At 36.6% G+C, this 14525-nt stretch overlaps 1 long non-coding RNA gene across 1 annotated transcript; it reads left to right on the top strand.

The window, feature by feature from the left end:
• The first annotated feature begins 6101 nt into the window (after positions 1–6101).
• On the top strand, positions 6102–14120 carry LOC149045391 (uncharacterized). Its single transcript, XR_016187220.1, has 4 exons — positions 6102–6138; positions 9878–9958; positions 10679–10789; positions 11431–14120. It is a non-coding gene; the product is annotated as an uncharacterized LOC149045391 (long non-coding RNA).
• The last annotated feature ends 405 nt before the right edge of the window (positions 14121–14525 follow it).

Genomic DNA, 14525 nt, shown 5'->3' with positions numbered 1-14525 from the left:
CAGCAATCGATCATACAGTCCGATGACGCTAGTAAAATAGTTATGTAGTTCGTCACCTCGAAATAAACACAAAATAAAAACAGGTACGAAAAAAAAAAAAAAAGGGCGAGAAGCAAAACTCTACAGAACAGGGAAAAACAAAATTTTAAACTCTTTGTAATATAAAAATCTCCAGAGTTATTAAAAGGACCAATTTTGACAGCAATCGGTCATACAGTCTGATGACGCTACTCGTGTCATTCGTCACTCCTGAAAAAAAAAAACAAGACGAATAAAAACAAAACACGAAATGAAAACAAGTACGAAAAAAATAGAGCGAGAGGGAAAACTCGGCAGAAAAAAGATAAACTAAGTAATGAAATGTTCGTAATGCAAAATCTCCGAAGTTGGTAAAAGCGCCAATTTTGACACATGTCTTTTACAACAGTCCAATGACACTAGTAAAATAATTACGTTATTCGTTACCCGATGGTTGCAAGCGTTGACGATCTCTAACTTGATTTGCTCATTTGAAATAATGACGATGTCCAAAGACATGTTTTTTTTCGGCACGATTATGGCAAATTTGCGCATTAAAAACAAAGGAGCTCTCAGGATTCAGCAGTGTCACTAAAATATAATGATTAGAACAAATAATTCAGCTTTTCGTTAGCTTTGGCAGTGAGTTAAAATTAATTTAAAACTAACTCAGAACTGTTTAGCAGGGAAAAACTGTTTAAATAAACTATATTTAATTAACACTTACTTAATTCTACACCAGATGGTTGGAAAATTTTGATGTGCTCTTATTGGCTCCCTTCGAAGTGAGGTCATAAACGTATAGAGATAATAGTTATTGGATTATGAAATACTTCCTTATGCAAAATACTCGTCATAGTCTTCCTTTTTAAAGAAAACAAAAGGACACGAAATAAAAACAGGTACGAAAAAAAGCGAGAAGCAAAACTCTACAGAACAGAGAAAAACCAAATTTCAAACTGTTCGTAATACTAAATTCTCCAGAGGTTTTAAACGCCGGTAAAATAGTTATGTCATTCGTCACCACTAAATAAACACAAAATATAAACAGGTGCGAAAAAAAGGCATGGGGTAAAATATGGACTGGACTATTTTTTGGATCAATTTTTTTGGACCATTTTAAAGGGGGAGAGCACACCATTAGTACTGAGGGAGGGGTGGGATGAAGTCTATCAGTAGTGAGGGAGGGGTGGGAGACAAAGTGTTATTACCCAGGGAGGGGCGAGAGAAGGACTATTACTACGCAGGGAAGAATGGAAGGTGGTTTTAATAGTAAACACTACTGGTTAATGGAGCTTTTACTCGATTGAACGAACTATTTTAATTGCATTTTCGACTGAATTTTGTTTGTCTAAATTTTAGCGCTTAGCTGCGGCGTTTTTTCATTTTTTTGTCATGCGAAAGCGAAACTGCCACGTAAACACTGGACTATAATTTTAATTGAAAATATTGCGTTTACGAACCTCCACTGTTGAGTTATGCGTGCGCCTTTTGAGTCAACTTGTGCACCATCAGTTGCTTCACATTTCTCTTTGTGTATTCAGTATGTAATTACTAAATTTATCTATCTTTCTTTTGTCATTGATCTTATCAAACGAGATCACGAAATTTCTGGTCCTTAGCCCTTAACTTAGCAGCATATAGAATTCACAAGCGCTACTGCAATTCTTAAGTATATAGCTTTACTATATAAAATCATCAGCGAACGATTTCGAAGAGGAATCCGTGTTCTCGAATCGACCAAAAACACTGCTGTACTTGCAAAATGGGAAAGCGCAAATATCGATTTAATCTGTTTCGCAAACAAAGTAGTTAATCACCGGCACCGGAAGTTGCAAACAGCTATTCCTCGCGACTACACTAGATTTTAAACTGTTGAAAAAAATTATAAAAAAAAAAATTAATTAATTCAGTTGTTAAAATGTTGATGATTCGCTTTCAATTTTCGTTGACGATCTTCACCCATTTTAATTCGATTCTGCCGATTGAGTTTACCATGATGCACTTTAGTCAATTACATGTAGGCGTTTTTAATGATATTTGCTCTCGGTCGCTGAAACTAGCTCAACGCTCACCAATTGCCAATAACTGCTAAAAAACAAACAAAACAAAGCAGGAAATTAAAACAGGTACGAAACAAGAGCGAGAACCAAAACTCAACAGAACAGAGAAAAACCAAATATTAAACTGTTCGTAATGCTAAATTCTCCATAGGTTTTAAAAGGACCAATCCAATCGGGTATACAGTCCGATGACGCTGGTAAAATAGTTACGTCATTCGTCACCAGATGGTTTGCAAGTGTTGACTGTTTTACTTGATGACTCTTCTGAAATAATGATGATGCTCAAAGAGATTATGGGCACAATTATGGCAAATTTATTCAACAGCAGTTTTAATTTGCACATTAAAAACCAAAGGAGATCATAAGATTCAGCGGTGTCACCAAAACATAATGATTAAAACAAAAAAATCAGTTTTTCATTAGCTTTGGCAGTGAGTTGAAATTAATTTATAATTAACTCAGAACTGTTTAGAAGGGAAAAACTGTTTAAATAAACTATTTTTAGCTAACACGGACTTAATTCTACACCACATGGTTGCAATGGGACAATTTTGATGTCCTCCTATTGGCTCGCTTCAAAGTGAAGTCATAAACATTTAAAGAATATAGTAATTGGATTCTGAAATGTATTCTTATGCAAAATCCATGTCATCCTCTTCCTTTTCATTTTTTGTGTTATCACGTAACGAGGTTTTATATTTAGCGCCTCTCCACCTCCTGGGAATAACCAATTTTTTAACAGAAGAAAAAAGCTGAGAAAAGTATTATTATGATATCACTTGTTTTCTTCTGGTATCCTTCGGATCACTAAAACATGTTTCATTCTTGGCCTATTAGTTGTTTAATTCAATTGTCAAATTGTTGGTGATGCGCTGTGTATAATCAATTTTCGTTAACGATCATCACCCATTTTTCTTTTTTATTCTGCCGATTGAATTTATCATGATGCACTTAGGTTAATTGCATTTTAGGGTTTTTAATTTTATCTGTTGTTGGTCGTTGAAAATAGCTAAACGCTTCTCAGTTGCTAATAACTGCGAAAAAACAAAACAAAACACGAAATGAAAACAGGTACGCGAAAAAAAAAATGCGAGAAGCAAAACTCGACAGACAAAAGATAAACTAAATATGAATCGTTCGTAAATTTGCTAAATCTCTAGAGTTTCTAAAGCACCAGTTTTGACAGCTATTGGCTACAACAGTCCAGTGACTCTAGTAAAACAATTATGTTATTTGTGACCGGATGGTTGCAAGCGGTAACAATCTCTTACTTGATTGGCTCATTTGAAATAATGATGATGCCCAAAGACATGTTTGTTTTGGTACTATTATGGAAAATAAAAGTTAACACTTACTTAATTCTACACCAGATGGTTGCAATGTCCTCTTATTGGCTCCCTTCAAAGTGAAAAAAATTTAAAGAAAATAGTTATTGTATTCTAAAATTCCTTCTTATTGTTTGTGTCACCACGTAACGAGGTTTTATATCTAACAAATAACCACTTCGTTTCGCAATGATCAATTTTTCAACAGAAGGAAAAGTTGAAAAAGGCATTATTACCATATTATTTGTTTTCTTCTGCAAGTAGCAAAACTCGACAGAAAAAAGATAACTGAAATATTAAACTGGTTGTGATACTAGAATCTCCAGAGTTTCTTAACAGGACCAATTTCTACCGCTATCGGTTTCAACAGTCTAATAACGCTAGTACATGTAAAATAATTATGCTACTCGTCACCAGATGGTTGCAAGCGTTAACAATCTCTTACTTGATTGGCTTATTTGAAATAATGATAATGCCTAAAGAAATGTTTTTGTTGGCACGATTACGGCAAATACATTCAACGGTAGTTTTATTTTGCGCATTAAAAATAGAGGAGATCTTAGGGTAGAGCGGTGTCACTCAAAGGTAATGATTAAAACAAAAAATAAGTTTCCATTAGCTTTGGCGGTGAGTTGAAATTAATTTACAATGAACTAAAAACTCTTCAGAAGGGAAAAACTGTTTGAATAAACTACTTTTCATTCTAGGCAATAGCTTTGGCAGTGAACTGAAATTTATTTACAATTAGTTTAAAACTGTTTCGAAGGGAAAAACTGTTTAAATAAACTACTTTTAGTTGACACAAATTCTACACCAGATGGTTGCCATGGGACAATTTTGCTGTCCTCTTATTGGCTCGCTTCGAAGTGAAGTCATAAACATTTCAAGAACATAGTTATTGGTTCTGAAATACATTCTTATACAAAATATTCGTCATCTTCATCCTTTTTATTGTTTGTGTCATCACAGAATGAGGTTTTATATCAGGCGAATCTCCACTTTGTTTGGGAAGGCTTTCTTTATTTTATATGTTTTTGGTCGCTAGAAATAAATGAACGCTTCTCAATTGCTGATAACTGCTGAAAAAACAGTCCAGTGACGTCAGTAAGCTAATCATGGTATTTGTTACCAGATGGTTGCATGCACTAAAGATGTATTACTTGATTGGCTTTTTTTAAAATAATAATGAAGTCATACCTTTAAATTGTGATGAACAGAAAGAATAATATGCTAATCTGAAGATTGCTCGTCGAGCTAGGAAAAATTAAAGCAACATGATTATTTATGTGAAAAGATAGAGGGGCCGCAGCCAGGATAAAACATCTTGTAAAATTTAAAAAACGATCTCTGGCTAAAACTTTTAAAAATACGAGCTTTCGGCTGTTTGCGCTACAGCCTTCAACGGGTAAAATGATAAAAAGGTAAGAAATACTAGGTGTGAAGTACAAAGTAGGAAATTAAAAATGCTAATAACTAAGAATGTTTGTTAAAAATACTAGGTGTGAAGTACAAAGTAGGAAATTAAAAATGCTAATAACTAAGAATGTTTGTTAAAAAGAATGTTGTATTGTCCGGGCAAAGGACAGGAATTGTTGTCCGCATTGGGAGTTAACTTGGAATGCCACGCTTCTAGTGTTTTCCTTGTTCTAAAACTGCCTTTGTCAATAATAGATGCATTATCAAAGTCTATTGCGTGATTATTGGCCCAGACGTGATTGGAAATTCTTGAGCCTTTTGCCGCGGTTTTCACATTTCTGAGGTGTTCTTTCTTTGCGAGGTGAAAGAAAGAACACCTCAGAAATGTGAAAACCGCGGCAAAAGGCTCAAGAATTTCCAATCACGTCTGGGCCAATAATCACGCAACAGACTTTGATAATGCATCTATTATTGACAAAGGCAGTTTTAGAACAAGGAAAACACTAGAAGCGTGGCATTCCAAGTTAACTCCCAATGCGGACAACAATTCCTGTCCTTTGCCCGGACAATACAACATTCTTTTTAACAAACATTCTTAGTTATTAGCATTTTTAATTTCCTACTTTGTACTTCACACCCAGCATTCTTAGTTATTAGCATTTTTAATTTCCTACTTTGTACTTCACACCTAGTATTTCTTACCTTTTTATCATTTTACCCGTTGAAGGCTGTAGCGCAAACAGCCGAAAGCTCGTATTTTTAAAAGTTTTAGCCAGAGATCGTTTTTTAAATTTTACAAGATGATTATTTATATGTCTATAGATCATTGTTATTTATATCATCCTCATAAATGATATTTTTTTCATTATTATCAATATCATCATCATTATAATTATATAAATTCTCATGATCACCATTGTCTTTTCTATCTCAACAGAACAGTAACTGAGGATTTATTTTAAGAAATACGTAGCACCAGAGGTAAATACTCATTTGAAACGCGTCGAACTTTTACATTGATGTTCAACGGTGCTTTATCAAGTTTCGTTATAAATGTCCCTGTTATTTTCGATACGATTTTTTATTTTTACACCGAACAAATTGGTTATAAAATTCCAGTTGAACTTGTCTAATTAGAATTTACTATAGATGGCTTTGACGAACAAATAACACAACTAATCAAAGCGTGACTAATTGAATTCCTATTCTTAAGTGTTCCAGTTCCGTTTGAAAAACGCTCCGATTTCATCGTTGACAATGTTTTTATTCTTGCAGATTGTGCCAGCGTTTTGAGTCACTGCCAAGGTGCAAGAAAGGTGAGGTGCTCCTTTTTCATCGCCACTTACAAGTTTATCAGAAGCGCTACAATATCACCATAGGTGGTCATAAATTAGTGACAAATTAATAACCCAGCCTACTAGAAAATGAAAGAGAGAGAGAAATTCGTACTACGCAGATCACACATTAAATTGATAAAGTGTCCAAAAATTTTTCGGATGTTCGAAATGTGTTTTTTGGTTCTTTTTCCTCTAAATTTGTTGCAAGAAAATTCAATCACATAGCATTGGGTTATGGAGCAAAGTGGTTTCGAAGATATGGGAGTGGGAGAGGATAAACTTCTGATTCAGTACCCATTTCGTGTTATTAGGTGTGGTCCAAGAATATATCTTAGACACACCCAAAAAAATTTAATAGCCTCCTTGGTGCTTACATGCGGGTTCTGCCTACATAAAATCTCGACTAAAATGGGAGGGGGGGGGGAGAGGGTAGTTAGAAAAGAGGGACTCATACGGACTTTGAAAACAACCTTGATCTTTAAGGCAACTCATGAAATTTAACCTTGATTTCAAGTCAATCAACTTTGATTTAAAAAAAACACTTCTTGCACATTTTGGAGACAACCTCGATTTCAAGGAAACTTGAATTGTTCACTGGTGAATAATAATTCACAATGTCTCACTCGTGAGGTCTGAGGAGGATGCGAATATTATAATCTCGAATGATCCTCATGTCACGCCATCGGGGTGTCGAGTTAGGGTTCCAGCGTAAAAGTCTGTTGCATTTATCGCGCTGTTTTCCTTACCAAATCTTCTGAAGACCTCTTCCCACATATTCCCTCCATTCCTTGGCTTTTAACCTTATTTGGGATTCAATCGACAATCACCTTCAATTCAGTGATGTCAGGATTGAATCCCCTCTCACTGCCTCTCTCACCAGCGGCATCGCAGTCCCTTCATTGACTTCCTTGGAACATTGATGCCCTCATTGATGATTGTGTCTAATCCCTTATCTACTAAGATTGTCTTGAGTGACATGCTCACACATGAATCTCTTTCCGATTTTTGTGGTTAGACGAGGCCTCATCAGCGAGTTCTTGACTGCGAATGACTTCATACTCAAGCTAATTTTCTTCAGTTCATAGGCAAGCTGCGTCTTGTCAGATCCTATTAGAACATTGCTGGCAGGTGCAAGCCTGAGCTCGAAAGGAAGCTCATCAGAAAGAACTCTTGGGAAGAATCCATGATCCTTCAGAATCTCATGATGGAATCCTATACTTGTTCTGATAAACGATTGAGCTTATTCTCGTTGTCAACTCCTGATTTCTCCTTATCTTCAGCATTGCATCTGATCTTTCAAAGATCAACAGACTGAATAACTTCTCTAAACATGCTCGCCCTCTCATTCTCAGTCAAGGAGAGGTCCTCATAGAACTTGTATAGATCATAAACATCATTGTCCTGTGCGATCATTTCTGCGAATTTAACAGTCAAGCTGCCAACAAGAGCTCTTGAAACATTGTTCACGATATAACCGTTTGCGTGACCACAAACTGCAGAGTCAAAGATAGGTTGAAAAGGTCCTGGCACAAGGGCATCTCTGTTATTATGCTTTGGAACTGGGACTCTAAGGACTTCAGCTGAAGATGCCCTATTAGTGTTAAATGTTACTCTGTGAATTGCACGGTCAGCTTTTAGGGTGTTTGACGTCTTTTTTTTTTTCAAAATTTGGGTTGGTTTTTTTTCGCTGACTTTCGTTTTAAAATAATAGATATTTTATTTTAAAATGGATGAGTTTGGAGATGCCGATCCTCTTTTAGAGCACAGAGACGGTGATGATGATGATGATGAGGTCCGACCCCAAGTTGTTCCCCCGACGGTCTGCTGTCGTACCGGTCTCCCGTTGTGTTTCTTGGTCATTGGTATCCACACTTCACAAATTTCGATTTCATTATCCCTGTTTATGTTATCAGAGAGAAGTCTTATGTCAATAGCTTCCTTGACTCTTCTGGTGTACCAGAGTGATTCTCGATCAATAAACTTTACTTCGTTCCAAGTTGTTGGCGCGCGGAGAAACGGCGGAGGTCTGGGTACAGGCTAAACGTATATCCCTCTCGTGTTCTTTCAGCCTCTATTGCATACAGGTCTTCTTATTTCACCAATGTAGATTTTGCCGCATTCACAGGAATCGTGTAAATCACGCTGCTCTATCTAACGGGATTGACACTGTCCTTTGGTCGTACTTAAATGTAAGTGGCATCTCGGAGTTAAAGACTGCGTGGATGCCTTGTTGTTGTAGGCAACGGTGAAGAGGCTCTGATACACCTTTTACGTAGGGCAAAAACACTGTGGACTTGAACTGCGTCATAGGCCCTCGGCTTGAGGAGGAGTTTCTTGTTTTCGTAACCTTCTGTACAAAGGAGGAGGGAGAACCGTTAAAAACAAGAACTGATGACAAATGTCTCTTTTCCTTAATGTTTTTTTCGCGAGACGCTTCGTCCAGTCATGCAAACGCTTAACAACACCGCGCCTTACTTATTGAGGGTGGTGTGAATCATGCGCTGAGTACTCATTTGTGTGAGTTGGTTTTCTGTAGACACTGGTGGTCAGTCGTCTGTATGGTTCCCTCGTAACTGACAAGTTGAGAACGACGATCTTGTTGTCTTTCTTAGTTTCCGTGGTGAATCGGATGGTAGGTTGCTGACTGTTAAGATGCTGTAATAGACAGTCGACATAACTGCGATCCAGGATGGTGACGGTGTCATCAACGCAACGCTTCCGGGTCTTGGGTTTCTGTGTTGTGGATTCTATTGCTTGTTCTTCAAATACCTCCATGTAGAGGTTTGCAATAACCGCCAAAACCGGGCTGTGCGCCCATACTTCAGGTCAATATCCAGTAAAAGAGGTTATTGCTCATCGTGGTGGCAGGTGATAATAGACTGTTTAATCGTTTGTCTCACGATGAAGTCAGTAGTCACTTGAGATGTAGATGGCGACGTTTCGATCGCCATGATACAAATGCTATTGCCTGAGCAGTCGACCCAATCGCCTGATGAAGACCAGCAGTAAGCAGCTGAGACGTCGCCATCTACATCTCAAGTGACTACATTGTGCCGCCACGCACGTGCATCGATGTCGAATTCGGTCTTAGGTTACAAACGAGTCGCAAAATTACTACAAGCAAAACAGTGCACTTTCAGACTCATTAGTATCGAAACTAGAGCTTGTTTATTCGCCATGTTTTCATTAATAGTCGATCGGCCGAGAGCACGCGTTGAATTAGGTTTGAATTGTTACGTAATCGTTTTCAAATCGTTTTCAAATTTATCCGGATAAGATGTCTACACGGAGACGCTTAGCCAGCGTTTTCAAATTTATCCACTCTGGAGAGCGTTTTGAAATTTATCCGTTTTCGGTGTGTGAAAACGCCGTTTACGTGTGGACGGAACCCGTAACCGTATAAATATTTATCCGTTTTCAAATTTATCCGGATACGTGTGGACGGGGCCTAAATTTAAATACGTGTTTCCTCTGTAACTATTCGTTGAAGATTTGATTTCTCAAGGAAATAACATTATCTCTTCATTGAAAAAAATTCAAATTACCCCTTGAATTTTATAATTTCAAGAAATTTGTTTTACATTTGTTTTTTCTGTTATCGGTAGGGATGATTGATTTGGTAACACAACGGTCGGCGAATTACTTAATTATTCCTTACCTAAAAAAAAAGAACGATTTGACGCGCTACAATCTTTTCTTTTGCCTTTTTTTTTTTTAGTTTTTATTTCCATGAAGATTGTCATGAATCCTCAGGCTGTTCTATTGCTCACACTGGTAGCTGTTCCATGCACGTCTGCGAGTATGTTTTACTTGTTATTTTGTATAATAAATTACTACTTTAACCGTTCGCAAGGAAACAAGTTTTTCAAGAAAACAGCCTGACGGTGATATTCTGTTTGGCTAAGGCATCAAATAAATATAAAAGCTAAGTCTCACGCGCGTTATTGGCAAATGGACAGAACACAAACATAACAGCTCACCACGGGGGATAGCTTTATAAAAGAATGTCATAAAAAAAATGCATGTAGGTCTGTACATAAAGGGAAAAACCTTTTGCAATAAAGCAAACTCAGAGTATGATGTATGAAGTAAATACATCCAGCAAAGCCCACTCCTTCATAGGTGCCTTCGAGAGAAAAGAAATAAAACCATGGAAAACTATCTCTCAATGAGAAGGATAGTTGATGTGAATGTAATGAAAAGTTATCAAACGCGATCTCTGATGAAATGTTACTGCACAGTGTTAATTAAAAAAAATGTATATATATATAAAATGTATATATATATATATATATATATATATATATGTATATATGTATATATATATATATATACACGTATATAAACAAAAAAAAATCTAAAAGCTGCGAACTGCCCTTCCTTATCATCACAAGGTTCGCAGTACTTACCGCGCGAGCGTGAGATATAACGCAACCTCGACAGTCAAGGTGATAGTGTAAAAAATTTATACTTAGTGTCACGATTGGTCACGATTCGTGTGATTCTTTTGATCATCTAGTAACTTGTAGAGCCGATCAGTTTGCTTGTGCAAATCAAGAAAAGTGCATCCATGCGTCTCAACGCTGCAACACTTTCACGGACTGTAGCGATGGATCAGACGAACAATGCAGTGAGTATCGTATTTTTTTTTACATTTGTTGGAAGCTGAGCCTATCCCACTCCGAAAGTAATGTCAAAGTAAGTTATACTTTCAAAACAAAAAAAAAAGAAAAATTGTTTACCGAGAACCCCACATTTACAATAATATTTCCAGAACAGGGAAATATAAATATAAAGTTGGACGCACATTACATGCAATGAATTTTACATCCGTCCATCTTTGGATACAGAGCTTCGATGATATGGAAACGATTGTTGTGATGACCACAATCACTTTAACACCGAATGAACTAAGCTGAAATTTGTTAACTGAGCTAGCATTAAGTTACGTGATGTATTGAGCTAGTTAATCGTTGATAAATTACTTTGAAAATGATAATTTTAGAACTAGAGTCATCTCTCGACATTTCCTCAATCGACTATCTAAATTGACCACAAAAAAGTTAACATACAAGCGGTATCAACGCAGATAATACTAAATTTCCGTCACGAATACATTCTTCTTTGACAGATGAATTGTCGTCGCCCATGGTAAACGACATTTACATTTTTCCTGAAAAAAAATTACAGAGCTTAGTGGTATTGTCATAATACTAATAGACCATTTCAATAAGTTTTCGTTTTCTTTCATGCTTCACCTGGACAAATCAGCTGGCCGTAAGTACTTTAAATTCAAACTGTGATCTTTTTGTGTGTCGTCTCAATGTGCACTGATACAATAACAGCATTAAGAAACTGTCGTATCATTAATTCGCCACTCCAAGTTGTGTTTAGTTTTTTTAACTGGTTCACATGTAGCCATCAGGGACACATGTAAAATTAAACATGATTGAAGTATGAAAAAGGGTTTTTAGAGGAACAAAGAAAAAGAATGAGGCATAACAAAAGAAAATTCAGTTGATTTCCTCTTGCTTGATAGGAAGGATAAAAACAAGAAAATTAAATTCATCAAGTTGTTCTTAGATTTCATTTTTTTTATTATTATTATTTCCTTTGCCTTCGGTCAAGAAAGCTGATCGAAGTTCCTAGAAACTCCATTGAACGTAGTATGGTGTCCCTTCCTTTTTCCTTATCAACCCCCTTTTAATTCCCAAGTGGCCTTTTTTAAATGTCTTGCCTTTTCCTAAAAAATATAATGATTTCAAGCCCTTAAACTTAACTAAAAGTTCATTCATTTTTAAACAAAAAAATAATAATAATAAAATAAGAAATTACAAAAAAAAAAAAGGAAAGGCTAAGGGTAAGCAGCAACCTTCTAGTTTCTGAAGACAATGTAGGTTAAATTTTATAAGGTGACATAGCTGCAACAACAGTAATTTGAAAAACAAAACCAAATATGTCGTAGAATAGGCTATTCGTCGTGGTAAATAACACTTGAAAGGGAAATATAATTGTTTGTCTCACGATGTGGTCACCTCGGTGTGGATCGCGCCGTTGTTACTGCATTCTGCCAGTTTTCTCCTTGAGATGAGGTCGATTGAGTACTCGCCACCTATATGCTGTTAAGACAGCAAAACTATTTAACGGGTAATAAACTCAGTAGCCTCCACTTTTCTCCAAAAAGATATGATAATCTATTTGTCCTTAGAAATCGATGTTCTTCGAAGATCACATTTTCCGAGCTTTTCTTTCAGAAATTTGTTTATTCTTGAACAAACCATGTCCGCGGACTAATATCCAAGACTATTTTAACACCAAAAGGAGGCTAATGGTTATTAATAATCGGGTAGGCAAACTGAGCGTTGCAATAAGCACCACCATGTCTTGACTTCCAGTTTTTGGTTGTTCATTTCCTTTGTCTTACGAGCAGAGGCTCAATGTTGCATGTCTTTCAATAAGCAATCATTGGGTGAGCTTGAGCAGGATAAAACAGATTATGAAAACGAAAACCGATCGAGGTCTGAGTTATTAATACAGACACAAGGTTTGATGATTTATGATCTCATGCAAAAACCAAATAACCCATTTCAGAATCGTTAAGTGCCTGCATCGAATTCTCGCGTGGGAGCGAGGCTCGGTGCTCACTTGGCGGCGCGAAAATATAAGTGTTCTTACGAATTTCTAGAAGTTGTAACACAAAAAATAAGAAAAAAAATAAGACTAACCTCAATATGGTTCGTTGCTCAGAAGCTTTGTATCGGTAAAGTAATCATAACTTGGAAGACCTGTCTTTCTTCGATTTCCTATGGACAAACGATTTTCTGTGTTTTAAGTTGAAATTCTGCCGTAGAGCTGATAGCAAGCTCGAAGAAGAGCAAAGGGAGGCAATAACTGGCGAGGAACACAACTTAAGGAATTATAACGAGTATTCTGCTGATGATTCTCATCGAAAACACTCAACGGTTGACGTGTCTTAAACGGTTATGCAACACCAGCAACATTTCAAATCCACGAAAAAACTGAAAAAAGAATGAACGTTGAGATAAAGGTACTGAAAAACCATCTTCGCCGAAAATGTAAAGTGCAGCACCACTGATCCTGTAGAACATAATACGATCACACCTATGCCAAAACGCTTAGTAGTCATCATGGCCGCATTGCGGGGAGGCAATTTCCATTCGAACAAAAACCGATTTTTCTTTAAACGATATCCAACAGTGGCAAAACGACCAAGAGGAGTTAACTCGGTTACGTCAAGAAATGAAGCAATACAGCATAAACTGCGAGAAAAGCCTACTACAAACGAAAATTGTTTGTGAAGGATGCTTTAAAAAAACTCTGAATCAGTTAGGTTCCGTAATGGTATATCAAACATCTAATAAAATATACTAGGACGAAAGAAACTTTTGAGACTTGAATAGGAATCTGTTATGACTCTCGTGAGGTTAAGACTTGGGTAAAATGGGGAGGCGCAAGGCCCAAATATTTCCTCCGTCACAAATTACTCGTTCTTTCATTACTCGGACGTGCTCTTTATGTAACATTCATATTACTCCTCTGGCAAATTAAAGAGGAAATAAGAAAATATCGTTCTCACCCTACCCAGGAAAGTTGATCGTAATATATTGTAATGAAATGTTGATCAAAGAGCTATCCTCACTCTAAGTATGGAGAGCCACCTTGAGTGAGTAAAAAGAGCACAGTACAAGTATAATTTTGAAGTACAATTTTGCTGTTGAAATCTCCTTCTCATGACCCCATTCCAATGGTTCTGAAATATTTTCCATAGGGTAACAATTAACTGAAGCTTTGATGGAACTAGTCTTGTCTGATGTTTCTTTCAAATCGTAGACCTTGTATAAGTATGATGCTGCAGATATCTGCCTTTTTTCTGATCAATCCAAAACTGACTGCCTCCTTGATGTTGACACAAAAACAAGTTAAAATAGGTTGCAGTGTTTATATTTACAAAACAACACGCATACACTCCAAAACAATTCTTGCAGTTTCTCACGAGATTTAGTATACGGAACCCGATGAACTAACCCTCTTTCTGCAAATTTGTTTCCTTCATCAATGATGTTACGCTCTAATGGACCACAACGGTTTTGAGCGACAAACTCGACATTTCCCTGCGACCATCAGAATCAACTGGACAAACCCAGCTTGATGTATTGCGTGACGTGATTGTGCAAACTTTTCTCTTTGTTGTACGACCTGTTTCGCAGGTTCTACGAGTTAGAACCAAAATTAGTTAATGTAACGAATTAGAGTCGAAAGTTATTCAAATGGACTGAAGAATTTTACATTTTAATGAGAATTTTATTGTTTAAATGTTTACTTGATTCACGGAAAGCAAAGATTGG

Source organism: Pocillopora damicornis, chromosome 5 (assembly GCF_964200805.1).
Source record: "Pocillopora damicornis chromosome 5, jaPocDami1.2, whole genome shotgun sequence".
Classification (NCBI taxonomy): domain Eukaryota; kingdom Metazoa; phylum Cnidaria; class Anthozoa; order Scleractinia; family Pocilloporidae; genus Pocillopora; species Pocillopora damicornis.
Note: the sequence above shows the minus strand (reverse complement) of the source record. Positions and strands in the feature narration are given on the sequence as shown.